At 42.9% G+C, this 26,158-nt stretch overlaps 1 protein-coding gene across 8 annotated transcripts in view; it reads left to right on the top strand.

Annotated features, from left to right (window-relative positions):
- NAV1 (neuron navigator 1) overlaps positions 1-26,158 on the top strand; it is a 284,649-nt gene that overhangs the window by 190,592 nt on the left and 67,899 nt on the right. The gene's annotated exons all lie outside the window — the stretch shown is intronic.

Genomic DNA, 26,158 nt, shown 5'->3' with positions numbered 1-26,158 from the left:
CAGTTAAGATGAACTTACTTGAAAGCAGTGTCATTTAAATCAATAGGATGTGTACTTCTAGGAAAGCACAGTTATGGTTGTAAATATGTCTTGGACTCGGGTGGGAGTATGCAGACATTCACAACCTGGCACAAAATACTGAGCAAGCTTTTGGGTTCTCTAGAACTCATTAGATTTGATATAGTAGTATATTAGTAGCTTGCTTCTCTCTATCTGTTTGTCATTTCTGGTAACCAGTTGTCAAGTGCCCCAATGTATTCTGTCTTTGGGAAAGAAGCCTTTATTTGAGCACGAAACAGCCAATGAGGCATCTCAGAGTGTCTTATATACTGTCAAAGTGAGGCAGTCTCTTCCTGCAGGTTTACAATTAAAAAACAAAACAAACCACAACATACAAGGGAAAAGGGACAAGAGGAAAATAAAAACCAAAACCCAGGCAACCAATTTCTAAACAACTGTTCCTATATTGACCAGCTGGCACAGTTCAGGGGCAAGAGGTGCTTAATGGATCTGGGCCTGCAGAAAACCTGAGACAGTCTGATGGAATAGCTGCACCCACATGAGGGCAAGTGTTTTTATATCAGAACTCAAAAGAGTTCTCGATTGCATGGCATTTGCATCCCACTTGTGTCAGGTGATTATTAAGCTATTTGAGGGCACAATCCTAACCCAAGATCTTCCAGGATGAGTGAGTTGGGATGTTGTGGATCTCTGGCTCAGCTGGGCTACACCAGTGTAAGTCCCAATGACAGTTCAGCCCAAGATCTGCTGGCATAATTTGTTCATCCCAACTCATCCAGGGCTCAGCTGTAATTATTGGCATATTTTAAACAGATTTTGTATACTGTATTTATGCGAATCTAATGCACCATCAAATCTGATGCACACAAGGTTTCAGAACCTTGAAACCAAAAAAGTATTTGCTGGTGCCATCAAATCTAATGGGCACCCTAATTTTTGTGATGTAATTTGCCAAGAAAGGTGTGCATTACATTCAAGTAAATACAGTATGCATATAGCTTTAATTCTAATCAATGTTTTATTGCATCTTAATGATTGATTTTTCTGTGTTTTAAGCAGTTCCTGCTTTTATTTGCAAGCCACCTTGAGTCCTGTCAGGAAAAAATGAAGGAAATATATACTGTACAGAGAGAAAGTATCTCCAAAAAGCAATGGCCTTGTATGAAGCAGCGCTAAATAACAAAAAAAAATTCTCTTCAGCCTCATATATGCAAGCAGAAACTGTGGCAGTAGAGCTGCACAACTTGTATTAGAGTGGATCTATGACCTTACATTTTTGTTATGCCTGTAACTTGCAACAAAAATGCAGGATCGTAGATCTACTCCTAACATGTATGCTTTATGTGGGGGGCAGGCAGCATTTCCTCAGTTTGTTCTCACAAGGGAAAATCTTGGGGCTGCCTTGGTCTCTTCCTTTGGGGGGGTCACATCTGCAGTTTATGGCCGTTGATTGCATGTTGGTATGATCCTCCTAAAGTGTCTCCCCTGCTAGAATAAAACAGTAAAAATTGACTTCCTAAGCAGACCCATGACTTCAAAAGGCTGCTGCCTTTCGATTTGTTCTTCCTGGTGGTTTTCATGTTGCTGTTTTTAAGCTGCTGACCCAGCAACAAGCTAAAGACCTTCTGGTTTTTATTGTTCTGCTGGTTGTGGGGATGTTAATCCAGGGGGGTGATGATGTACAGCGGTGGATTATGTCTTTAGATTTAAGATGTGAAATGCTAATAATGTGTTTCAAGGGGAGAGGGAACGTACTGCTTCAGTTGCAGTGACTCATGATGCTGAATGTTCTTCCCTGAATCTAGGGGGAACAGATCCAGCTCTGCTCTGCAGCTGTTGTTGCTGGAGTTCCTGTTGAACACACTGGGTTTCTTCTTCTCATAAAATAAAAAAACAAATTGAAAAGCAACATTGATTGCCAAGCAGAATCAGCCGAGCAAAATAAAGGAGGGGGCGAATAAGTCCCATCGCCCAAGCTGCCAGACTTTTCAGCCACCATCTCGCCCTGAGCCCAAATTGCCACAGGCACCTGCGCCAAATGCCTTGCATTCTCAGGACAGTGCTGCACATGTCGTGTCCACGCAGTTACTCCGTACAGCTTGGCTGGCAACTTGCTGGTTGGCAAAGTAGCCCTGGGCAAAATCTAAAATTCCTCCTTTCAGATACAGATGATGTAGCATGGTAGTTGGCCTCTCTCTGGCTCCCTGCTATCATATCACCAGGTTCAGCTCAATGCTTCCATTTGCAGAAGGGAAGAGAGGAACGTCATGGGATATGTGGTGCCAGTGAGGGTGAGGCTTGAGAGTGGAGAGGCTGTGCATAGGAGATGTAGGGCAAGCTTGTAGAGGACAGACTGACCACTGTGGCAGGTCAATGCTGGCCCCAATTTGAGTGGGGCCTTGGCCAAGACACTCTCAGTGGGCTTTCCCCCCTCTCTTTTTCTTTGTGGGCTCCAATCCTTCAGCGGGCCTAGGTCCTCCTTGCTACTATGGTCACCATGTGCTGCTCTTCCTCACCGTTCCATGACAAGTACAAAGCCTGTAAAGACAACCTGGAGCTATGCACACGTTTCTGCAAATGTTCTGCAAGTCTTTGAGGCAGGGGGAAGAGGCATAGTGTTTGTGCAAGGGAGTGGCAGACCTCAAAGTAATTTCCAGTTTTATATAAAGCCAACTATTTTTTTAATGCCTCCAGTGCTATTTATCTTATCTCTGGTGGCATCTTGTTGTGCATGTGAAGTCCAGAGTCTTGTTTTAACAGAGAACAGAGAGAAGGGAGAAGTAATTTTTCCTTGAGATGCACCTTGTGGTTTATAGGTGTGAAAATTGGTGCAAGGAATGGCCAAAAGCTTGTGCTTCAGTCTGCAATATGAAGACAACTACCTCAGGGACCCATGAGTGCAGCAAAAGTCCAAAGGCCTGCTCTGTTTGTGAAATGCCTGTATTTGTCGATCACATCCATGTAGCTGGTACATGTGCAATCCTGGTGCTGAATGCAGGTATTTGTTTATTTTGCCTCCTTCAGAGTGCTCCTTTTGCATCCATGTGGGAGATATCCTGTTAACAGAAAACTCTTTCTTCCTGCTTGCAGATTTTCCTCACTACAGTGTGTGTGTGTGTGTGTGTGTGTGTGTGTGTGTGTGTGTGTGTGTTTCTGCTTAAACTCAGAATAATCACATTAGATGCACAGCTCCTCTTGCGGTTAGAAGTTTGATCTTTGCCAACCCCTACCCAGATATTCAAGGGGGGGGGCTTAATTCTTTTCTGAATAAACTAAGAAACAAACCATTTGTGTGGTCTTTGATAGGCTCGCTCCAATTCAGCAGTAATTTCCAGGCAACTCAGCATCAGTTCTGCCTGTGTCATTTTATTCATTAACATTCTCCAGATCATATGAACAGCTACTCAAGCTGCCTCCCTCTGTGGTTGTTGTGAGTGAAATTTCTGAAAGGGCTGTGGGAAAAGCAGTCGTAATAGCAGCAGCAGCAGCACTGGCTGAGGGAAGGAATACTTTAAAAACACATTTTAAAACATTTTTTCTTATGCTTCCGCACTGACATTGTGATGACAGGGGTATTGATGTGTGGACTATTTTGGAGATCATGCCAATTCTACACAGATTATTGTAAGCAGCATCTTGTGTGACCTGCACCCTAAGTTTACTTTTCTGTAGTCCTTTCTGGAAAAGAGGTGTGTGTGGGGGGGAGTGAAGTTATTGCTCTAAAAATACTGGGTGATTAAGGCTGTGATGAGGCTATACACACTGACCTGGGAGTAAGCCTTATTAACAACAATGGGACTTACTTTTGACTGTGTCCATGTATTGGCTCGCACTGTGAATTGTTTTGAGAGAGAAAATGAGATTGCCCTTGTATTTGTTGTTGTTATATGCTCTGAGGGACTTAACCAAGGAGATCAATCATCTGAATTCCATTCCCTGGCTTCTCAAGTTCACTGTCATAGGGTTTCAGGAACATCCCTTCCCCTAAGATGAATCCCAAAGGGATCGTGGTGATGAATTTACAAGATCTTCTCGGCAGCCTAAGGAGATGGATTAAATGCAGGGCCAATTAGGTCTGTAGTCTTTTTATAACCAGGAAACACACACACACACACACACACACACACACACACACACACACACGGCATAAGAATCAATAGTCTGGCTTCTCTCAGCAAAGCCTAGGGTAATCTGCACTTCAAAGGGACCCAGAGACCCAGAATTACTCAGTCATGGCAAGATCTTAGTAAAATTTGCAGCGTTAAGCTAGAGTGTAATGCACTCTTATCAGAGGAAATATAGGAAGGCAATGGCCTTTCTCTCCAAACGTGCGGCATATGCATGGAGAAAGAAATTTCTTTATTCCTTTATTCCTCACCCCTATAAAAATGCCCCCCAGTGCATTTTGGGTCTCATAAAAAGTCTAGAGTGCCTTCAATGTGAAGATTTAATGCCACAGAGCCCTTGCCTCAGGTAAGAAGTCGAAGCTTTTTAACTGTTCTTAACTGTTAAAACTTCTAAAAAGAAAGTTTTAATTGTGTTCCATTCTTGATGTGTTTGCTGCCCTGGGCTCCTTCGGGAGGAAGCGTGGGATATACATTTATTAAATAAATAACTCACCTGGCAGAGAGATCCTTGACTTTGGGAAGTCAGTGGTTAGGACTTCCTAGTACTAAAAAAAGCAGCTGTAAGGGGGTGTGGTGAGTATCTTGACTGCAATACATAGGGAGAAAGGTGCTTGGAGGTTGTGATGGGCTAGATGTGGGACAATTGATTCATTGGAGCTGAATTCTGAAAAGACAGAGGTCTCCAAATTCTTGAGTGCAGAAGTTGGGGAGATGGTCTGATCTGGGTGGGATCCACCCTCTGGAAAGAGCAGGTCCACAACTTAGGATACTCCTGGATCCAACATTGTGATTGGAGGGAGGGCTCATGTGGCCTTGACTGCTATGAGTGTCTGTTTCCAGCTCTTAGCCACCTATGGGTCCTTTTGGACAGATATGATTTGGCTAGCATACTCCACTCTGGTTAACTTTCAGGCTGGATTGTTGCAACATGCTTTCATTGGGCTACATTTGAAGACCTCATGGTGAAGGGTGTGTAAAAATATTACTAGTTTACTACTACGTACTACTACTACTACTACTACTACTACTACTTACTACTACTACAATTAAATTATTCATTCTTTTGAGCTGCCCTCTCCTCCTGAAAGAGTCATCAATGAGAATTCTAACAGGTTCTTGTCTTACATGTCTCTACTTGCGTAAAATGATTAGGTGTGCTATTTATGACTACACAAGTCTATGACATTTCCTGGTAACAAAGGGTTGGATAAGTTGAGAGAGTTTGCTAATAGGCTTTAATTGTTCCTGGGTTCCTTCCTAGATATGCAACTTAAAGCAGAGTTAAATGGGTTAGGGTGAGGAATGCATAAAGAAAAATAAAATTCCTTATTACAATAAAGTAATAACTTTATACAGTATAGCATATATGTATGTAAACCAAATGTCTTTTGAGACAAATATCTACGTCAGTGGTGTAAAGTGTGGCTGGGTTATTTATTTATTTATCTTAGACTTTAAATGTTTTTTTTAAAAAAACAAACAAACAGCAACACAGAGCTGTTTATAGTTAGGGTTTTTTAATATTAAAAATGGTGAAAACCTTTGTATCAAATTGCATTTAGTTCATGTTAAAATATACTGTATGGGATTTGGCCTAATAAGGAATTATTATTGGCATGTTTGCATATAGGAAAATTTGTTGTAATAAAGAATTGTTATTTTTATTTACACATTCTCCCTTAAGTTTGTTTTTGCTTGCAGAGTGTTACTGTTAAGATTTGCACCTTGGTTGTGCGAATTTCTTTGTAGATAATACAGATCTTGTTGTATTTCCACATACTAAATGTTCCTTACAATTTCATGCACCAGCTCTTTTAATTAAATGCATTTTTGACATTATGATTCTTCTGCTGGGGAGATTCTCAGATATCTTTAAGAAAAGCAAACCAGCAAACGAAGTTTGTCCAGGGAAAGATTGCAAATGCCATTAATGTCCCTCACCCCCCCCCCAACAATCTACTGTATTATGCCAATCATCCCCCCAAAAAACGGTTCCAAAGCTGTTCCTTTGAGATGTGTGGGACCCCTCCCATCTTAAAAAAGAACTTTTGAGTAAATTAAAATTTTTCACATCTAAGACATCACCATGTTTTGCAGGCAAAGTACAAAGGCAGTAAAGAGATGGCCAGGCAGAGGTAGAAGGCCAAAACCAGCTCTGCTTATAAGTGATACCCAAGTCCCAGCACTGATATAATATTTTTGTCCATGCAATTTATTATGCAATGTAAACTGAAGCTGTTGCGTCTACTCCTCTCAGACTTGGACTGCTTTCCGAACAGAAACTAAGTAACCACACCCATTCCCGAAGTGCTTTGTACAGCTCAGTTGTATATTAAATCCATATTAACTAGCTGTTAATGCATGCAGTGCAAGCAGTCTTGTGAATTATGGTGATGGGTTTGTCTTCCCAAAATATCTCATTGAACTGCTCCAAATTTGGAATTCTCTTTCTCTCCTGGATGAAAAGCAGCTTCTCCCACCCCCACGCTGATCTCTCCCTTGCAGTGCCTGGGTCATGTTTGCTTAAACAGTGAGTCATTCCAGCATGCCTTGACCCTGTCTCTGCACTGTGCAGTGTTTACACAGACTCCTCTGACTTCCCCATCTTGGGTTTGTCTTTGGCAATGTCAAGCCAAGAAGCCAGGACTTTTTCCTGCACTCTGCAGCCTTGTCCCTCCAAGTGGTTTGCCCCTTGCCTTTGTATCGTCTGGTGAGCAGATAAACAGTTATGCAAACTGAGAAAGGACACTGGTTAGATTATGGTTCATGTCCGTAAACCAGATCCTGGTCTAGCTATACACAGTGAAAAGAAGAGGCCAGGGTGGGGCAGTTCCCTTCAAGCTGAACATAAATACCCTGTTTCTCATATTTTAAGACATAACCATAAAATAAGCCATAGCAGGATTTTTAAGCATTCAAGGAATATAAGCCATACCCCGAAAATAAGACATAGTGATAGGCGCAGCAGCAATGCCGGCTGCGGCAGGAGGAGGAGGAAAAAAATAAGACATCCCTTGAAAATAAGCCATAGTGTGTTTTTTTGAGGAAAAAATAAATATAAGACGTGTCTTATAATATGAGAAACACGGTATGTATGGTCTGGTATGATACCATGTTCTGAAACAGAGCCAGAATTAATATCTGCTGCAAATAGAGTTTGGCAGATTCACACAGAATGCAAATGTAAATGTCGTCATGAAAACAAATCATTGATTTGATATGCAAGTTTGAAAAACAACATTCTTTCCTGCTCTAGTTTGGATGCAAAGCTTTGGGAGTGAAAAGTTCATCCTTTTCTCCTGGAAAATCTTGGAGTAGCACAAGATTAAGAATGATTTTCAACTTTGAAAAAGAAAGGCATATTTCCAAGTGGTAGGAAAGTATGGAGTTTTGAGACATGCAGCCACTCATTCTGGTTTTTTGGTTACTTTTCCCCTCACAGCTGGTGCATCTTACCCTCTCGGTGTTTCCAGATGGGGGCTTAATAGTATAAATGGGTTGTTCAGCTACCTCAAATGAGTTGCTGGCAACAGGTTTTTGTTTTGTTTAGTAATTTACTGGATGATCTTTGGAAAGGTAAATCTGGATTAAATGGGGCAGGATATGGGCTGGCATTTTGATGCCCAACTACATTATGTGACTGCAGCAAACAATATTTTCTTGCATAAAGAGCACCCATCCCACAATACTGTCTGGAAGCACCCTCTGTCTCCTTCAGTTTTATGCTGTAACTCTGAAGTACCACACTGACTTAGTTGGATATGTCTGAAAATTGATGACCTGAAGCTTACAGCTCAAATGCACCACCAGTGAATGTCTGCAAAAAGAAAGAGGCACTATGTTTTCTTTGCTTGTGTCATCGGCTCACAAGAGTGCCGACTTGTTGCTTCTGGGCTTTCCACAGAAAGACAAGCAAAACCAAAACTCACATCAAGATAGGGGCTCCTTACAAAGGGCAATTCTCAAAAATATCTTGCTGATCAAAGCCTCCAGAGTGGATTTATTATTCGTTTCTGTGTAAAATTTAAATTTTGGGAAGATGGTAACAAATCTGGAGTGCTATCCCAAGGGAGGCCTGCCTGGATCCAATCTTGTTATTGGATCCACTGGAAAGGGCATTTTTGCTTTCCCAGACATTTGGACAGCACCAGTAATAATATATTTTATTGTTAAATATGTATTTAATTTTTTTGTAATTTTATTATTGTATGTTTACTTGCTGTAAATCTCTATGTGGGAAAGTGATGGACAAATTTTAAAAATCTAATTACTAGGTCAAATAATCATTCAGCCTGTGATGAAAGGAGGTGTGTGGCTGCTCTGCCTCCTGCGTAGTGCTTTGAGGTGTGCGTCTGATGAATGCAAAATATTACCATTGTTTCAGTGCCTGGAAAGGCCATGAGAGCTTGGCGCTAATGCTGGTGCAGCTGAGGTTTGACTGCACATAAGGATCTGTTTCTATCAAAAGGAAATGTAGTGCACCCTCCCCTTTCTCTCCTCTCTTGCATTTGTAATGTGCTTGTCCTTTTGATACTTAGATGAACAGGACAGGGCCAGCCAATTCTTTATTTACTTAGGGTGGCGCTGGAGGGAGAGGGCAAATGATTTATTATCCAGGTGTTCTTACTCCCCATCAGGCATCTCTTTAGTTGTGTTCTTCTTTTATCTTTTTCTCCTTTGCTTTCTTCTTCAATGATGGATTCAGCTATGTATCAGCTACCCGTAGTTCAGTCTCCAGCAGAGCTGCAGCTTGCAAGAAGGGGAGTGCAAGAGGGCAGACCTGTGTGGGCTGCTATCATTACTACCAGCAGCTTTGAAGGTATCAGTGGAGGGGTGGACTTACTGCTACAGATGAAGTGATTCCATATGAGAAAGCTGCCCCTGGAAAGACAGGGCACCACTGATCCATGAAGGCTGCGAATCTCCCTCCTGATGGAAGCACTGGGACAGGGGATCGTGTGCTCAGTGGCAGGCAGTAGTACACACTGCTGCAGCAATAAACAGTTCCAGTTTTTATTGACATATATTTTATTAGAGTTACCTTGGGACTTATAAACTTTAGCTAGGGCATGCCATATTTTTAGCACAACCTTTCTCCTAGATCTCCATGAGTGGCAATGCCACACTCAGCTTTCACATAAAGTAGTACAAGAGGCAGCAGGAGTTTCTCTTCTTACTCAAAAGGCAGGGCCAGCCAACTTCAGTGTTCACTGTCAGAGAGTAAAGGTAAAGGGTAAAGGGACCCCTGACCACTAGGTCCAGTCGTGACCGACTCTGGGGTTGCAGCACTCATCTCGCGTTATTGGCCGAGGGAGCCGGTGTACAGCTTCCAGCTCATGTAGCCAGCATGACAAAGCCACTTCTGGTGAACCAGAGCAGCACAACGAAATGCTGTTTACCTTCCCGCTATTTACTGTATCTTCTTGCACTTTGACATGCTTTAGAACTGCTAGGTTGGCAGGAGCTGGGACTGAGCAATGGGAGCTCACCCTGTCGCAGGGATTCGAACCGCCGACCTTCTGATCGGCAAACCCTAGACTCTGTGGTTTAACCCACAGCGCCACCCGCGTCCCCATTCTCTCCCATTTCTAGGAGTTCTCTGCCTTCTAAGCAAAAGGGGCAGGACTGTAGGACTTCAGCTTAAGTTTCGGAGGCTTTGTCTATCCTACTTCTTTTTTTTGTAAACATGCAGAGCAATTTCTTCCAGTAAAACCTTAGAGACCAACTAAGTTTGTCATTGGTATACCAACGACAAACTTAGTTGGTCTCTAAGGTGCTACTGGAATGAATTTTTCTATTTTATTTTTATTTTGTTTCGACGGCAGACCAACACGGCTACCTACCTGTAACTAGAGAAAATTCTACTTTTGTTTGATCCCTGTTGCTCTGCCTTCTGTCCCAATATTCTCATTTGGAAGGAGAAAGCTTTACCAGGGCTCATCTATGCACAAAACAGCCAGTCTATAGAGCCCTCCTTACATGCATGCCCTTGCCCACCCAGGAAACGATTGAGCATTCTTAACATGCAGACCTGATAAAATGAAACAGAAGTTTCCCTCCAGTGTTGATGAGAGAATCCTTTTGCCTGAAGCAGAACCACTGTTTTGCAGTTCAATATAGAAAAGAAGAAGCCTCTTGTACTTTGCCTCTGGCTGGATAAAGGAGTTCTTGAGAGAGCTGCAAGATTATCTATTTGTTTGTTTCATAAAATTTATATACTGCTCGATTGTTGTTGTTGTTTTTAAAAAAGCAGCCCTCAAAGCAGTTTACAAACAGATTTTTACAACGGTAAAATCAAAATTTACAATACTTTAAAACATTTAAAAGTTAAGATTATGCTGTTGCTTTCAGGAGTGGGGAGCAGGGCTGATGCTATACCACTGGTCATCATGCCTGCCTGCTCTCCTCCCCCCCCCCCCAAATCAACTTACATATTTGCTAATAAATAGATATTACAAAAGCACCACAATGCTCCAGTGTGCTCACTTTAGATGGAAACTTACTCTGCCTTCCCTGAAAGTTCTTACTGCTTAGGGAAGTCAGAGCTCAAAAGTCCCAATTGTGAAATTCTAAGTTTTATATTGTTTAGATTAATGCAATGTAATCTACATGGAGTTGCCCTCGGAACTTATTAGGAAACTTTGACTAGTACAGAGTGCACCAGTTGGTTGTAGAGAACATATAACACCAATTCTCCATGTACTATTATTGGCTGCCAATTTGTTACTTGGCCAGATTCAAATTGCTGGTATTTTCTAATTAAATGAAACAGAAATAAACAAGGCTGGGTAGTGCCTTAGATTGCATTCATGTGTTTAACAGCAGAGTGGGGTTTGTTGGTTACTCTGAAAATCTCCATGCTCAACCTGGATGTATGACTATGGCTCGTTGAAACACAGACTTCCATTTAAGCAAGGAACATCACAGACAGCAAGGAGCAAAGATGGCAAACCTCAGGCGCCTGAGCCAGATCTGGAAAACACTCAATTTCCATTTAGCTCCTTGCAGGTGCACAGCATCTATATCCCACCAGTCTTTTCTTCTTTTCCCAGTGGACTTCTGTTTTCCTTCACATCATTTGGAGGCAAAGGCAGCTAGCTGCTTGGCTTCCCTGCCATTTCCCAGCATCACACATTATTAACCAGAAACCTTGCTAGAGTCTACAGCATCACCTTCTCCTATGTTTGTTGGCTGGACATTCTCTCCCCAGCATCAATCATGAGACTCTCCAAAACTATTTCAGGGCAGAGAATAGCTCAAGAGAGCTGATGAGCAACCAATAAGATACTGTAGGAAGTATCCATGAGGTCATTATCACTTCAAATGTATCCCTTGGGCCAGTCCTGCTCTCAGCTCTAGAGACCCTTGCTTATTCCTGCATGTTTGGCTGCTTTCTAAACATTTGGTGAAGTTTAATAAACAGCCAGTTAATATTATCCCCTCTCTAGTAAATCTTGGTCTCTCAACTTCATCACATGCAGGTAATGACTTCGTGGGAATAAAAGAAACAACTGCTGTGTTAGATCAGCTAGCCTAGAATGGAAGATGTTAGCTCTTTCTATACAAAACACTAGAACTTCATACTGGCATTGATGGTCTGGCTGTTGTACAGTTTCAAGGCAGGGCTGGCAAACCTTTTCTTTATACAGTATACCTTTGGGCTACTATCCAGACGCTGCTTGCTAGCTGTGGTGAAAGGCCATAGCTCAGTGGCAGAGCATCAGCATTGCATGCAGAAGTTGCCAAGTTCAATCCCCAGCATCTCCAGGTAAGGCTGGGAGAGTTTGAAACCCTGGAGAGCCACTGCTAGTCAGTGCAAAGTAGACAATGCTGAGCTAAATGGACCAATGGTCTGATTCATTATAAGGCATCCTCCTTGGGGTGCTGCAAAAAGTGGGTATGTCTATGCACATGTTCCATGCAGAAAAACACAGACACATAGAATACTCCATTCCTTTGTTGATCAGTACAGATTAAAGGGAGGGTATTGACTCCTTCCTGATCATCAAATGTTTGATCTTACTGTGGAGGGGGCTGAACCCCAAGGCTATGTCTTTAACCCAGATCTTTAACCCAGGGGTTAATCACCTTTATTGTTAAGCTTCGATATGAGAATACATATGGTGTTTTGTGGGGGGGGGGGTTATGACTAGTTGCATGGTGAATTGCCTTTGGACTTTTTGAAGAGTTATAGTTGAAGCTGAATAAAATTAACCTTAACTTGCAGAATTCACAGTAGGGGACATTGACCTGATAACCTGGAAAACAGGTAAACAAGAAGACTTCCCTATTGCTCACTCCTATTGCTGGACCAGAGCAGCCCTGACACTAGGAATGCAAGTAGCCCACCAATCAGTTTTCAACATTGGCCAACCAGATGCTCTTGGAAAGTCCTTGGGACATTTAAAGCATATAACTCCACCCACAAAGAACTCTGGGAACTGTAGTTTGTTAATGAATTGGAATTGTAGCTCTTTTTTGGGGGGGGTAAACTACAGTTCCCATAATTCTTTGGAGGAAGCCATGTGCTTTAAATGTATTACACAGCCTCAGTGGCATCACATGTTGTAGCAATGGATCCCACACACCAGTTATTATCTTGGCAGAAGTACAGTGTCCTGAATCTACTGTCAACCAGTTAATTAAAAACTCTGATCTTTCTTTATCGGGAGAGAGAGAGAGAGAGAGAGAGAGAGAGAGAGAGAGAGAATGTATTTAGTCAGTATATGGGGCCCGAGGTCTTTGCTAACAGCTTCTGACTCCTCCCTCCCTCACTGCAGTGAGATCAAGGCACTCACCCACCAACTCTCCCTGATAGAAATGTAGTATTCTTTCAGTTAACCTGGTCCTGGGAGAATAGCTATGGCCAACTGTACTGGCTCTTAGCCAGCTGGCATCCCCTCCACAACTTGGAGAAAGCTGTATAGTTCAGACGGACAGAATGTAGGATGTTGGGACAGAATGTAGGATGTTGGGAGCAACACTCCTCTCATGTTTCTGGTATTGCTCGTTCCCCAGAATGGGGTGCCTTAATTGGGTGATGTGACAGCAAGCTCCTCTCTGGTTACCCTGCAATTGTGGCTGCTGCACTTTTGCAGAAGGAGGTGAAATATAATGTGTGCTTTTTATTAGTGTGTGTTTCTCCACTTTGCAAAGCTCAGGCTTAAAGCAATAGTCAGGAACCACAACTAGGCTCCATAGCTGCAGCTTGTCTTACAGGAAGAGGTGGGTGTTTGTGTATACAGTACGCTTGTGAATGGGTGTAATATTTACTACACAGCTGTTGGCAGTTGTTTAGCAGTATGTAGCTCTGGGGTTGGATATGTGTTTGCATGTGGGTGTCTTAGGAGATGTAATGCATGTGTACAGCTAGAAGGCAAATACGTGATGGGGTGAGAGAAGTGTTAGTTACCAGTCTACATATGTAATGTATGCTGTATATAAAGCTATGCGTCAGTATGAAAAAGAAAGTGCAGTGCACACAGAGGAATCTTGCTGTGTAATGTAGTGGAGAGGGGAATATGTATAGTGCATGCAGTTCTCAGATAGTATGTATTTGAAATGGAGATGTTTCGTGCAGAAGTTTTGTGGTGAACTGTGTGAAACATTTCTCTCCTTTTGTTTGTTAGATTCCAGCAAAGTTTCACTTCTGGGCATCCAGGTTTTGGGGTTTTGCTGCTGGCACTAACAAAGCGATTCGGCTGCCAAGTCTGCTATGTGCATCAACCCCTACTTCCTTGTCACACGGGCCAACTTTGCTGGGGAGAAATCAAGACTGAATGGCAATCTGAGTGTTTCAGGCTGGCTGTGGTTGCTGATCATTGTGTTTGGAAAGGAAGGGGAACCTTCCTGTGTTCCATTTACTTTTTTTCAATGAGTCTGGATCAGCCAGAAACTGTGTTAAGTGGTTTACATGAAAGCTTAGATGGAAGACAGTTAAGGTTGTTGGGTTTTTGTCTGGAAAGTGTGTCTCCCTTTAGAGGAAAAAAATGCAGACATTGTGCCTTCTATCCTGTTCCTCTACTGATTCCCTACCCACTCTTCTTGCCTGGATGACCTATAGGACTCTCATTTTGCCCCATAGTAGGGAAGAGATGTTCAAGGGGATCAATGAAGGTCCAGCAGTCCAGTCCTCTTTCAGGGCCTTAGGACATTTAAAGGTGCAGTGTTATCTCTACTGTCACTGCATGCCCTTGCCTTACATGTGTTAGCCTTCATGGGCATAGGAGGAACGTGTTTTTTTCCAGATATTTAGCTCAGAGTCATGGTGTGGCATGGGTAAATTGGTACACTTTTACAAAGGAGGAACTAGCAATCAGACAACAAAGCTTAGATTTAAAGAATATACAGATGGATTAATATGCAGGTTGTTACAGAAATGAAAAAAAGATTATAATGGCAGTATTCAGACTGGAGTGGCAATTCTTTGGTTAAAGCTTAGAGGCAGTGAAGAAGAGGAAAGGGAAAGACAGTAGACTCTAGACAGGCAAGTGTCAGAAAGAGAAGTTGGGCTGCAAATGCAGGTTGCTGCAAAGCAGCAGAGATACCTAGTTGGTGCTGAAATAAACAGGAGAGAAGGGCAGGTATGAGGTGAGGGAGTGGAGAGCTCTCTTCAAAAATGGATTGCAGTAAATCAGATTTTTGCACCTCTTAAAACCCTTACTATGTATAATATAAAAACAGCAATAAAGAGAGACCTAGAGTTAGAGTTTAGGCAGAGAGGAAGGTACCGTATTTTTTGCTCCACAAGACACACTTTTTTCCTCCTAAAAAGTAAGAGGAAATGTCTGTGTGTCTTATGGAGTGAATACATGGTCCCTGGAGCCGAATTGCCCAGGGGCGAAAAGTAGATTGTGCTTTTTTTTTTTAGAAACAGCTAAAGGCTAACAAGAGGGAAGGAGGGTATTTAAAGGAACCTGCTCAGCAGCTGATTGCAAGAGATCTGGGAGGGAGATAAGAGACGCTAGCTCCCTTCCCGGCCTGCCCCCTTGCCCAGGCCTCCATTGTTGTGTTTCCTCAGCTGACATGTGACTGGCTGATTAGATTATGTGTCTGGAAACTGTAGAAATGGCTCCCTTTCCTTTCCTAAAGAAACTGCAGAACTGTGAGTAGAATCCCATAAAACAGGATTTTTTCCCCTTTGCAAGGTAAGCTCAACAACTTTGAGCTGATCCTCAAAAATGGAGCTTTCTCCCTTTGCAAAAAAGCTGCACAACTGTGAGCTGATCCACCCAAAAACGGGGCTTTTCCCATTTGCAAAAGAAACTGCACAATGTTGTGTTATATTGTATTGTGTTGATTTATGTGACTTTGTAAATCTTTAATAAGATTTCAAGTTAAAATGACAGCCAGGTAGAGCTCCTTAGTAACAATAGAAAACAATAATACAACAGGGTACCCCAAGTGTTTGCCCATTTATCTTTGAGGCATTCCTGCCTCCTGTTTCTCTGGAGACATACGAGGTGTTTCTTATACGCCTGCATTCCAGATGTGGTGGTAGTGCTAGGATTCCAGCTCCATCTAGTCCCCTAAAACTACTGCTGCTGGCTGGACACATGGCTGAGGTACAGGAATGGCATAGGCTCAGGTAGGGCCACTATTCTGTGAGTCTCAAAACTGGCTTTATAAAGAACTTTATTTGAGTGAAAACAGCAAATATGTGTGTGCGTGGTGTGATGTTTCAGCACCATGCAGTAGATGGAAATGATTTGGAGAGACTGATTTGGGCCTTTTCATTGGCTCTGACACCCCAAACCTTAGCCGTTCAGGAAAGGCTCCACCAAAGCCAGAGGGCTTTGAAGTTCAAATGGAAAATACCAACCTAGAGACTCTGCTGGGAGCCATTCATCTAACACAGATCAGTCCAGAGTCAGGAACTGGCCCCAGCCATACGCCCACACTTTAGGACTGGAAATTCCTGCAACAGACAAGGAGTAAAAACATGAAAAGGAGAGTCCTGGGTTTCTTTTTGTAAGGGCTATAAGTCAATGCTTTCAGCATGATCACTGTGATGGATATTTTCGATCATTCTGTCTTTGTCTCTGTCTCTCTTCTTATACAAGTCACTTTCCTCTTTGGTCAAAATAAAAAATAAAAAAATTGTCCAGTAGCACCTTAGGGACCAACTAAGTTTGTTCTGGGTATAAGCTTTTGTGTGCTACTGGATTTTTATTTTTTTATTTTTTTATTTATTTTTCCTGCGTTAGACCAACACGGCTACCTACCTGAATCTTTCCTCTTTGGTGTCTCAGTTTCCCCCTCTTAAATAAGGCTGGACTTGCAACTTGCTGATGTTGATGAATAGTTACCAGTTATGGCATCTATCATCTTTGTATGCAGTGTTCCACCCCACCCCACCCCCAAAGTATTTCTCTATGGACAGCAGATGCAAGCGGACCTCTGTGGCTCAGTCCAGATGGTTTCAGAGCCAGGGCACATGGTTGTGATTTGATGCTGATGTCATTTGTACAATTGGGTAACTGTTTGAAAGAACCATTATGGGATTGTTCACGCCTCCCCTTTCTTGCTTGAGCATCATGCCAGGAAACTGGACCCCACTATTACCAGACTCCTTGGTAAATTTAATGGAATGGTATGCATGTGTAGAGAAATTTGCTGAGTGTCCTGGATGTTGCATGTTTCTGACCGCAGATGAGCTCCAGCTGCTCAACACAGAAAGATGCATAGTGCTAGCCCCCAGATGCAGCAGCTAGGAAAGTTTGGGTGATGGTACCACCTGGAAAAGGGAGTGCTCATGGGAAAGCAGTGCATGCAGTTTGGGAGCTGGATTTTGGAACCCTTTCTGCTGTGACTCCCAGAGTTGCAGACTTTTGCTACAAGTTATGAGAGAAGGGGAGGCAGATATAATTCCTGTAAAAATCCACCCTCATTAGAATGCCTTCTCTGGCCTTCATAATAGTCGATGGCCTTGCTGTTCCAATCCTGTGGCATATGAATCTAGGTTTCCCCTGTTTGCACAAGATATTGATGATCTCAGCAACTTTATATGCCAAGCAATTTCCTATAGGCAGCTATTAGCCCTTCCCCTGAATGGATGAGCTAAACCTCATCTGCAATGGAAAATGCATACAACTAATCGTATACAACTAAGTCATAAAGATCAGCAAGAAATCTTGGGCCAATCATTGTAGCTGAGCCTAATATTCCTCACAGGGTAGTTGTGGGAATGAAAAGGGAGGCACCATGCACACAGTCCTGAGTTCCTTAACAACAACAACAAAACAACAACAACAAATAATAATAATAATAATAATAATAATAATAATAATAATAATAAATAACCATAAATCAAATGGGAGCTTTTCACTGATACCAAGAGTTCTTTCAGACTGAGGGTTTTCAGCACTGCCCCCCCCCCCAATTGTTCTCCCACTGTAAGCAACATAACTTCATTCACCTTTTAGACGGGAGCTCCACATGTCTGTAGAGTAGAGTAGCTGAGCAACAGCAAAGGCTTGGGAATCTGTCTGTTCTGATCAGTGTTGTTAGTGCAGGCCTTAAGACATGTACCAGAACATGTATATGAACATAAGAAGCTGCTTTATACTGTGTCAGACTACCCAGTATTGACTGCTCTGACTGGCAACAGCTCTTAAGGATTTCAGGAAAAGATCATTATTTGGAGATGCCAGGAATGGAAACTGAGCCCTTCTGCCTGCATTGCATGTGTCGTACTACTGGGCTATGGCCTTATGGCCTAGTGTTTTGGGCACCCCAAGGCTAGCGCAAAAATAACTGTTTCAGGGCCAAGAATATGGCAGTGTGTTCTGCATCAGCTGCTTGAGGTTATATGGCAAAGATGGCGTCTTTAATCAATTAAATACTTAGAAACCGCCTAATCATTATTGTTGGCTAGGCTGAGCTCCAATAGGGAATTGCCTTCCCAAGTCTGGAAACAAAGCTTTCTCTTGAAGCCAAGAGCATATCCCAGAATGGTTTATCTCCTCAAAAAGGAAAAGAAACACAGAGTTTTGGTAGAACAGTTCCTCAGAATTACTCCTAATTGGAGTTCAGAGCTTGAAAGAACTAAAATGGTGGTTCTGCAAAGATGGAGCCAGCATCTCTTTCCTTCTGTATGGCAGACAGGCTAGGAACACCGTCCCACTCTGCAATGGAAATATTGGCTTATGGAGTTGATTATTTTCTATCCAATTAAACAGAAGTGAGGAAAGGAGTCCAGATCAATTACAGATGCTAGAGAGCAAAACACTGTTCACTCCAGCTTTGTTTCGGTCAACTAGGAAGGATATAGACTATCATTTGTGTCCCTGCTTATCTGGAATTTTGGGGATGCAGGCTGGAGTAAAATAATACCTTTGATCATGCAGAGAGTGATTCCTTCATTATAGCCCATTCAAACTTGAGCTTAAAGCAGGGTTGGGCAACAGGATCTGGTGAGAGGGCCAGACATACAGAACTGGATCACCTACCATTTTGACAGGTGGGCAGGCAGGCAGGCAGATCGCCTGGAGCTGTGTGGCATGATGAAAGTGGCGGTGGGGGCAAAGAACTCAACAACTTTTAGGAACAGGTCATTGAGATATTGCAAACTTAACATATTTTCAGAATCTGAATTAAATGGGGGAAAATATGTGCCAACATTCTGATGTTAGGTTGCATGTATGCACAGCACTATCCTACAATAAATACCAATCTGGAAGCACCCTACAACTGCCATCAGTCCTGGCCAGCACAGCTGCACCGGCTGAGGAAGGTGGAAGTTATAGTCCAAAACATCTGGAGGGTGCCTCGTTGGCAAAGGATACTTTTTACGAGCATAGGGTCATTTCTATTTTCTTCCACGTGGGTCTTTCTTCTGAACAGGTGTTTACATTTGCTCTGCTGATGCTGTATGTGGAATTTAAATACTTTATTATTATTATTATTATTATTGCTTATGATAATTGCGTTTACTACATTCTGATTTTATTTATTTAATACAAATCAATTCAAAGCAGAAATGGGTTATTACAAAATTTCTGGATTAGATCACAAAGCTTACAAATGATGACATGGTAGTGTCTTAACAGTATTCCAGAATCCAAGATCCTGCTGCTGTCTTGAGAGCTCTATGGAACAGCATATGAAAGGATACACATCTTAATATATTAGAAACTAACACAGGATGTGTAGGAACATTCTGTGCTGGCGCTGCTGCACACTAGGATTCATAACTTTCAAACAAAGGCATACACTCTGCCTCTCTCACGTACGCTCATCCTTTTTATGCATACCAGGATTGAAATTGAGACCATTGTTTGGATCGCTGTGCTGTGCTATTGGCAGGCCATGATAGACAGCTTTAGTGTTATGCCAGCTATTATACACCCTGACAACAATGCTGGTTACATGTTTTGCGGGTATACTCTCTGAGTTAACTCACCTCACTGCTTTCACCGCTGCCCAGTCCCTTGCTGCCTCTCTTTGGATATGTTCCAAACAGCTGCCTAGAAGGAGAAGGCAAGGTAAGGCTTCTCACTGCTAGCAGGGACAGGGGAACGGGCAGCAACAACACTGAGGTTAAGCAACAGGGCCATGGGTGTTCTATCCTTGCCTTGCCAACAAACCCATGGGGCACAAAAGAGCAAGGCAGGCCAGTAGTTACAGCACTATGGATAGCTCAAAGTGGTGGACAGAAGTCTTCTTTTCTCCAGGGCCAGGTCACCTCTTCCAGTATCTTCACTTTCCTAGAGGACTAGAAGACAGTAAAGAGAGGACCTTCTGTTGGGAGCTAAGCTCTTCTCCACCTCTCAGACAATTCCCTCCAGGCTCATTGCCTGTACAGATGGCCTGAGATGGCCCTTCTTGTTTGTGTGTTCAGGGTTTTTCCAGGGAGTGCAGGCTCAAAGGAAACAGGCTCTGGAGATCCCAGTTTAGGGGATCCCGGCTTAAGAGCCCCAGATCCAATGAACTCAGTTATGATGCTAGGACTCAAGTCCATTTCCAGCACCTCTTTCTCTTCTCTTGGCTCACTCATCTGATGGATCTTGCCAACTCCTTGTTGTCAAGAGTCAGTTCATACTGCTTCTCGGTGGGGGTGGGGGTGTCTCCATTTGGAGTGGGTACTTCTCATGCCAGTCCTGCCTGATAGCTGCAGAGCCCACAAACACATGGGAAAGGCACCTTTTTCCCAAGTATGGAGAACTGAGTTTGCTCATACCTCCCCGTTTGTTGTGCCATAACTTGCCCCCAAATGGGCAGGAATGAACAAATTCAGTTCCCCACACTTGGAAAGGTTGGTTGCCCATGAATTTGGGAGCTTTGCTGGTGTCAAATAATAAATAAATAAATATGGCGTGGTACTACAGTTACTCCACAAATGACTTGCCCATAGCACAGCACAGTGTTTTTAGTTGTGTGCTCAATTCCAAACATGGTATGAATGAGAAGGATGTGTGTACGTGAGAGAGATGCGCACCTTCAGCTGTGTGTTATGAACAATGCACTTTCAAGAGGGAAAGCGGATTCACCTTGATCCCCACTTCTCTGATTCAGTTTCAGTGTTTTGAGTGCTAAATGCATGATTCATTGCCCTGCTTCGTAATGTTTTGTAGCAGCCGCACTGTTGACCTGTATGTTTCAGAATTTGTTGTATTCTGGTAGACTTAGAGAAGGATCTAGGAGACTTAACAGCTTTCCTGATGTGATTCTAAGGAGGGCTGCGCCTGAAGGTTGTTTTTTGCTTGTTTTGCATTGTGCAGCCTGAATGCAAAATAATTTGCAACAGAGCTCAGAGGGAAGGAGGAAGCAGGAGAATCTGCGGGAGGGGTGAGGGGGCTTAATTGTAACCGGCTTTGCATCAAATCAAACCTGGCAACCACCTCTAACCTGCAGACACCTATAAACAGCCTGAGTCAGCTACTTCTATGTTGTTGTAATTTTAAAAATGTGATTGGGTATTTCCTCAGCCAACTGCAAGAGAAAAATAAATACATTGGTTCTAGCAGCATAATCCCATATGCTTCCTTCTCCCTCCCCCTAATTCTAACCACAGGCAGACACATACTGTGAAGACTCTGCCCCTCCCCTTGTCTCCCTCTCCAATTCTATTCTCCCCAGTCCACTGCAGTTTTTTGAATGAAAACAAAATGCCATTAACCCTTTTGTTTGCCTGACTCCTAGTGCTTTCAGTTTTAAGGAAAGGCTTTCTACATCTTGTTTGTTTGTTTACTTCGATGATGTGGAGAGAATGTGTGGATATAAATATGTGATCAAAGGTTTAGAGGATACATAATGCCTCTGGGATGAGGGAAATGCACTGATTAAAAACAGATGTGCTTCAGGTAAGGTGGCCAATTCCGCCCCCCCCCCCGCACCTGTCTGTATTTAACAATAACTTGATGCGCAGCCTGTAGCAGGTGAAAACGCTAGTACCCCCAAAATCTTTACCTCTTCTTTTCTGCACAGCAAGGCTGCAATCATATACACACTTAACGAAAAGGAAATACCACTGAACTGTTACTTCTGTGTAGCACTGAAAATAATTAATGTTGCAAGACCACTTCACAAAGACAGGACCAGGTCAAAAGGTGTTTTTTAGGCCACTTGGCAACCTCTTTCTTCAGATTCTGGAACTCAAGTAACACTTGCAAAATCTGTCTGTGCAGACTTGCTCTTCATTTGCATATTAGAAAAGTTAATCCTAGGTCTTATGAGCAACACACTGCTCTTCTTGTTGTTGTTGTTTAGTCGTGTCCGACTCTTCGTGACCCCATGGACCAGAGCACGCCAGGCACTCCTGTCTTCCACTGCCTCCCACAGTTTGATCAGACTCATGTTGGTAGCTTTGAGAACACTGTCCATCCATCTCGTCCTCTGTCGTCCCCTTCTCCTTGTGCCCACAGAGCTCTACTGGACTTAAAACATCCTTTCCACAGTTTCCTATGCATTAAAAGACCATGCTTTTCAGCCTGGACCTCTGAATCTCTCAGATGTTGAGGGTTTGTCAGCTCATTCGAGCCAAAGCCTTTGGAGAAAATGGTAATAATGGCTTTTCACTTTCACATTCCAACATTTTGCAAAGAAATGGAGAACAGAAGACCAATCCGAGTAAAACAGGGAAGTGGTTTTGGGTACCCTCTGTTCAATATATGTGCTCCATCATTTCTGGACCATGGATTACAACAAATGAATACTCCCCCCCCTTCCTGTCTAATGATCTCTTTCCCTTAATTGACTTCATAGTCTTCATTCATCCTTCCCCATGGAAACAACCCATCTTGTTGGGTGGGATCAATTTTTCTTAACCATGAATGGGCAGACTTTCATACAGTCACTTCCTCTAGAGGTTGTTGGAATGAAGAAATCCTTTTAGTGCCCTCACCGAGCATAGACTTAGTTGGAAAAGAGAAGACTGAGGGGAGATATTATAGCCATCTTCAAATATCTAAACAGCTTTCACATGGAAGATGGAGCAGGCTTGTTTTCTCTTGCTCAGGAGGGTAAGACCTTAACCAATGGATTCATTTTACAAGAAAGGAGATTCTAACTAAACATCAAGAATAACTTCTTGACAGTAAGAGTTGTTTGACAGTGGAACAGGTCTCTCTCAGAAGGTGGTGTATTCTCCTTCCATGGAGGTTTTTAAGCAGAGGTTGGATGTCCATCTGTCTTGGATGCTTTAGCTGAGATCCCTGCATTGCAGGGAATTGGATTAGGTGACCCTCAGGGTCTCTTCCATAGTTCCATGCCACATTATGTGGGTCTAGAGCAGGGGCTGATTTTCCATGTTCCCACAAAACTAAGAAAGACTTTGACTAACCCCTGCCCTATCATTCATAGAACATAGACTTTCAAAGGGGAGCAGGAAACCAGGACAAAAGCTCTGGGATTTAGGTAGGGGAGAAAATTTGGGGGTGGTGTGGAAATAAAAATGAAAAATAAGGAAAGATGCAACAGTAGCTGAAGTGGGATAGAAGAGAAGGATAAGTGATAACTGTACATTTATGTGTCCCTCCATTTCTGACATGGAGGGCTGTTTAAGGAAAGTGTCCTTTCACCAATTTCTTAGGGCAGGTGAAAAGCACAAGATTACCTTGTAAGTCGACCATACACTCCTTTTATGCTTCACCCACCTGGACAGTAGTGCAAGCTGTCACCTGTCACTGGAAAACTGTGTGCCCTTCCTTAATGTGGGTCACTACTTTAAGGAACTCTAAAATAGCCAAAGGGAGAGGATATTCAGATATGATTTATGGAAGGAGAGGAATAACTTTTCATCAGAGCTGCATTCCAGAGGCCACATAGTGGTGATGTGTTGTGAACCCCAAAGGAAACAGGTGCTTGCTCCAAGCATGCCACATTCTTCTAGCAGCTGTCACTCCACTTGCCTGGCAGCATTAGAGCTGTATAAATCTGCCCTGCCTTCCTTCTGCCATAAAAGCAGATGCTGACTTTTCCATGCCAATTCATGATGGGGAGAACAGTGGCTCTCCCAGGCTCCTTCCTCCTTCTGCTTAGATTGGTCCTATAATTCTGTCTTTGGTTCTAAAGTTTTTGATGCTGGTATGGCCACATGGAGAAATTCCCATGCCATTGGTTGCCATGCATGGTACCTGCTGGTGGTGATGTGCATACAGAGAAACTCCCTGCAAGAATCTACAGCATGATCTAGGAGTCTGTATGGTGTGTTGTGGCCCCGACACGGAAGCTATTCTGGCCAACTTCCATACAACTGGTATAATACCTTTAGACTAGTACCCAGTGCACACTTACATGTGGGCAGGGGTTTCATCTGCTTCCATGATTGTGGGTATGAATCTGGAACATAGGGGTGGTACTTGTTCTGGATTAATGGATCTGGAGAGGAGAAATGGGGCAATCAAAAGGTGAGATTTCATGGAGAATCTATTGATGAATCTATTGAGATTTCATGGAGAATCTATTGACAGTACCTTTCATGGATAGCTAAGTTTTTAAGGCATCAACAGAAAGGAAGTTGCTGAAATGGGAGGAAAGGAAGAGCATGGAAGTACGTGGACTCACGTCTGCACGAAAAGGAAATATTACAGGTTCTGCCTTCAATACTTAACTGTTAACTGTTTTGGATATATGGTAATTTCTTCCCCCTTCCCTTACTTTTCCAGTCCCCTTGAACAGAATAACAGAAAGGGGATGTGAGCCTGTGGCATTCGGTACTGGCTTTTGTCAACTGATAGGCAGTTCACACTTGAGGGGACCTGCTAGAGTGTCTCATTGCATTCCCCCCAGTACAATTTCATATGTACATTCTCTATGACTCTAACAGGGAATTTGGAATACATGGTTCTATATAGCAGTTATGCTTAGGCTGCAGTCTCATCCACATTTACTTGTGAGTAAGACCCTTGGAAATCAAGATGGCTTGCTTTTATTTATTATTTATTTCTAAATCGCTTAAGATTAAAAAAACAACAACCAGGTATCTTGAGTAGACATGCACAGGATGAAACCAGGTACCTTGAAGCCAGCAGGGGGACAAGTCAGTGGCCTGAGATTCTCACGTGAGAAACAGAGGGACATGTTTAACTGAGTCATCCTCTTTATCCTTGCAAAATGAGGGGTGCCGGGGAGTAGTAGCTTCAGAAGTCTGGATGAGGTCAGTCCTCGGTCTGATATGATTTAAGAGACTCTCCCAAAATGCTGGCCAGAGAACTGAAGAAAGGAGAGAAAGCATGAGCCTCAAACTAGCTGATTTACTAGGCAAGCCGCGTGCTCAAGAAAGGGGGTGGGGAAGATGAGCTTCTTCAAGCTAGCTGATTTACAAGGCAGGCAGTGGGCTCAGGGGAGAAGCAGCATGGAGCAGCGCACAGGAGGAGTAAATAATGGATGGCCCTTTTAATCACACCATGCATGGGGATTCCTTTGGAGTGAGCAGTGGCCTGCTTTCTGCCTTACCCGTGGGTCCATATGGCTGGCTTCCATTGCTGCCTAATTGTGTTGCTTACCGTAGGATCGTGGACTCTCGTTGCTCCCTAGCAATTCTGTGCAGCAATTCTTGCATATGATAAAGTTGACTGTAGTCCATGAAAGCTTATGCCATAAAAACATTTGTTAGTCTTTATGGTGTCGTGAGGTTTCTTTTGTTTTCATTTCTTTGAAAGAGGTTGTTTGAATTCCAAGTTTACCAAATCACCTGATATCTAATTAGTCTGCATAGTCAGTCCCAGCAGACAGATCAGACACACATGCATGCCTGCACATTTAAAAATGCACATCCTTCCTCTCACACATCTGTGTACAGTTGCATTCATACTACATCTACTCAATCGCACATGGAGTTAATTAAAACTAGGGAATCAGACCCATTGCTTGCTGTTTTATAGTTTCTCTGGGTACAGGAATAAACAAGGTGTAGTTTGAGGGTCCACTGACAAGGGAGTAGAGAAGACGGCCTTGCCAAGGCAAAGGAAAGCTTGAGGAAGGAATTACTTATTTCTGAGTCCATAGGGACCTGTTCTTTCTGCCTTGCTCACATGTTTAACCCTCTGTCGCCTGAGTTCAAAAAGCTCTGTAAATACAGATTACTGGTAGAAGACAAGGAACAACCAACTTTCAGATTGAATCTGCAAGCCTTTCTGCTCCTTCCTTAAATAACAGAGATACGGAGATTGTTCTGCTGGGAGATAATGTTGTAATTTATTTACTTGCTGGAGGTTAATGTATATGATAGTGTGGAGCAACTGCTCTGTATTTAAATGTGTCTGTTAATATCTTGTAACATAAACAGTATAGCTTGACTGGCTGACACAGCTAAGCACATGGATTATGACTTGTGCAGCAGTCTGCATGAAAGTGAGGCGGGCTCGTTGTCAGCTATGGTGGTGAAAGCCTCCTGCATATGTGTGGAGTTTCATTATCTCAACCAGAAAGAGGGAAGACAGGAGGCTCTGCAACACTTGTTTATCAGCCATGGCACTACAGCCCTGGACTGTGCTGTGCCCATCTGTCATGAAAAAAAAGATAGGGGCATATTTGAAATAAATATAAAATATACTGTACATATATTTCAG

The sequence above is a fragment of the Zootoca vivipara genome, chromosome 7 (genome assembly GCF_963506605.1).
Source record: "Zootoca vivipara chromosome 7, rZooViv1.1, whole genome shotgun sequence".
NCBI lineage: Eukaryota > Metazoa > Chordata > Lepidosauria > Squamata > Lacertidae > Zootoca > Zootoca vivipara.
Note: the sequence above shows the minus strand (reverse complement) of the source record. Positions and strands in the feature narration are given on the sequence as shown.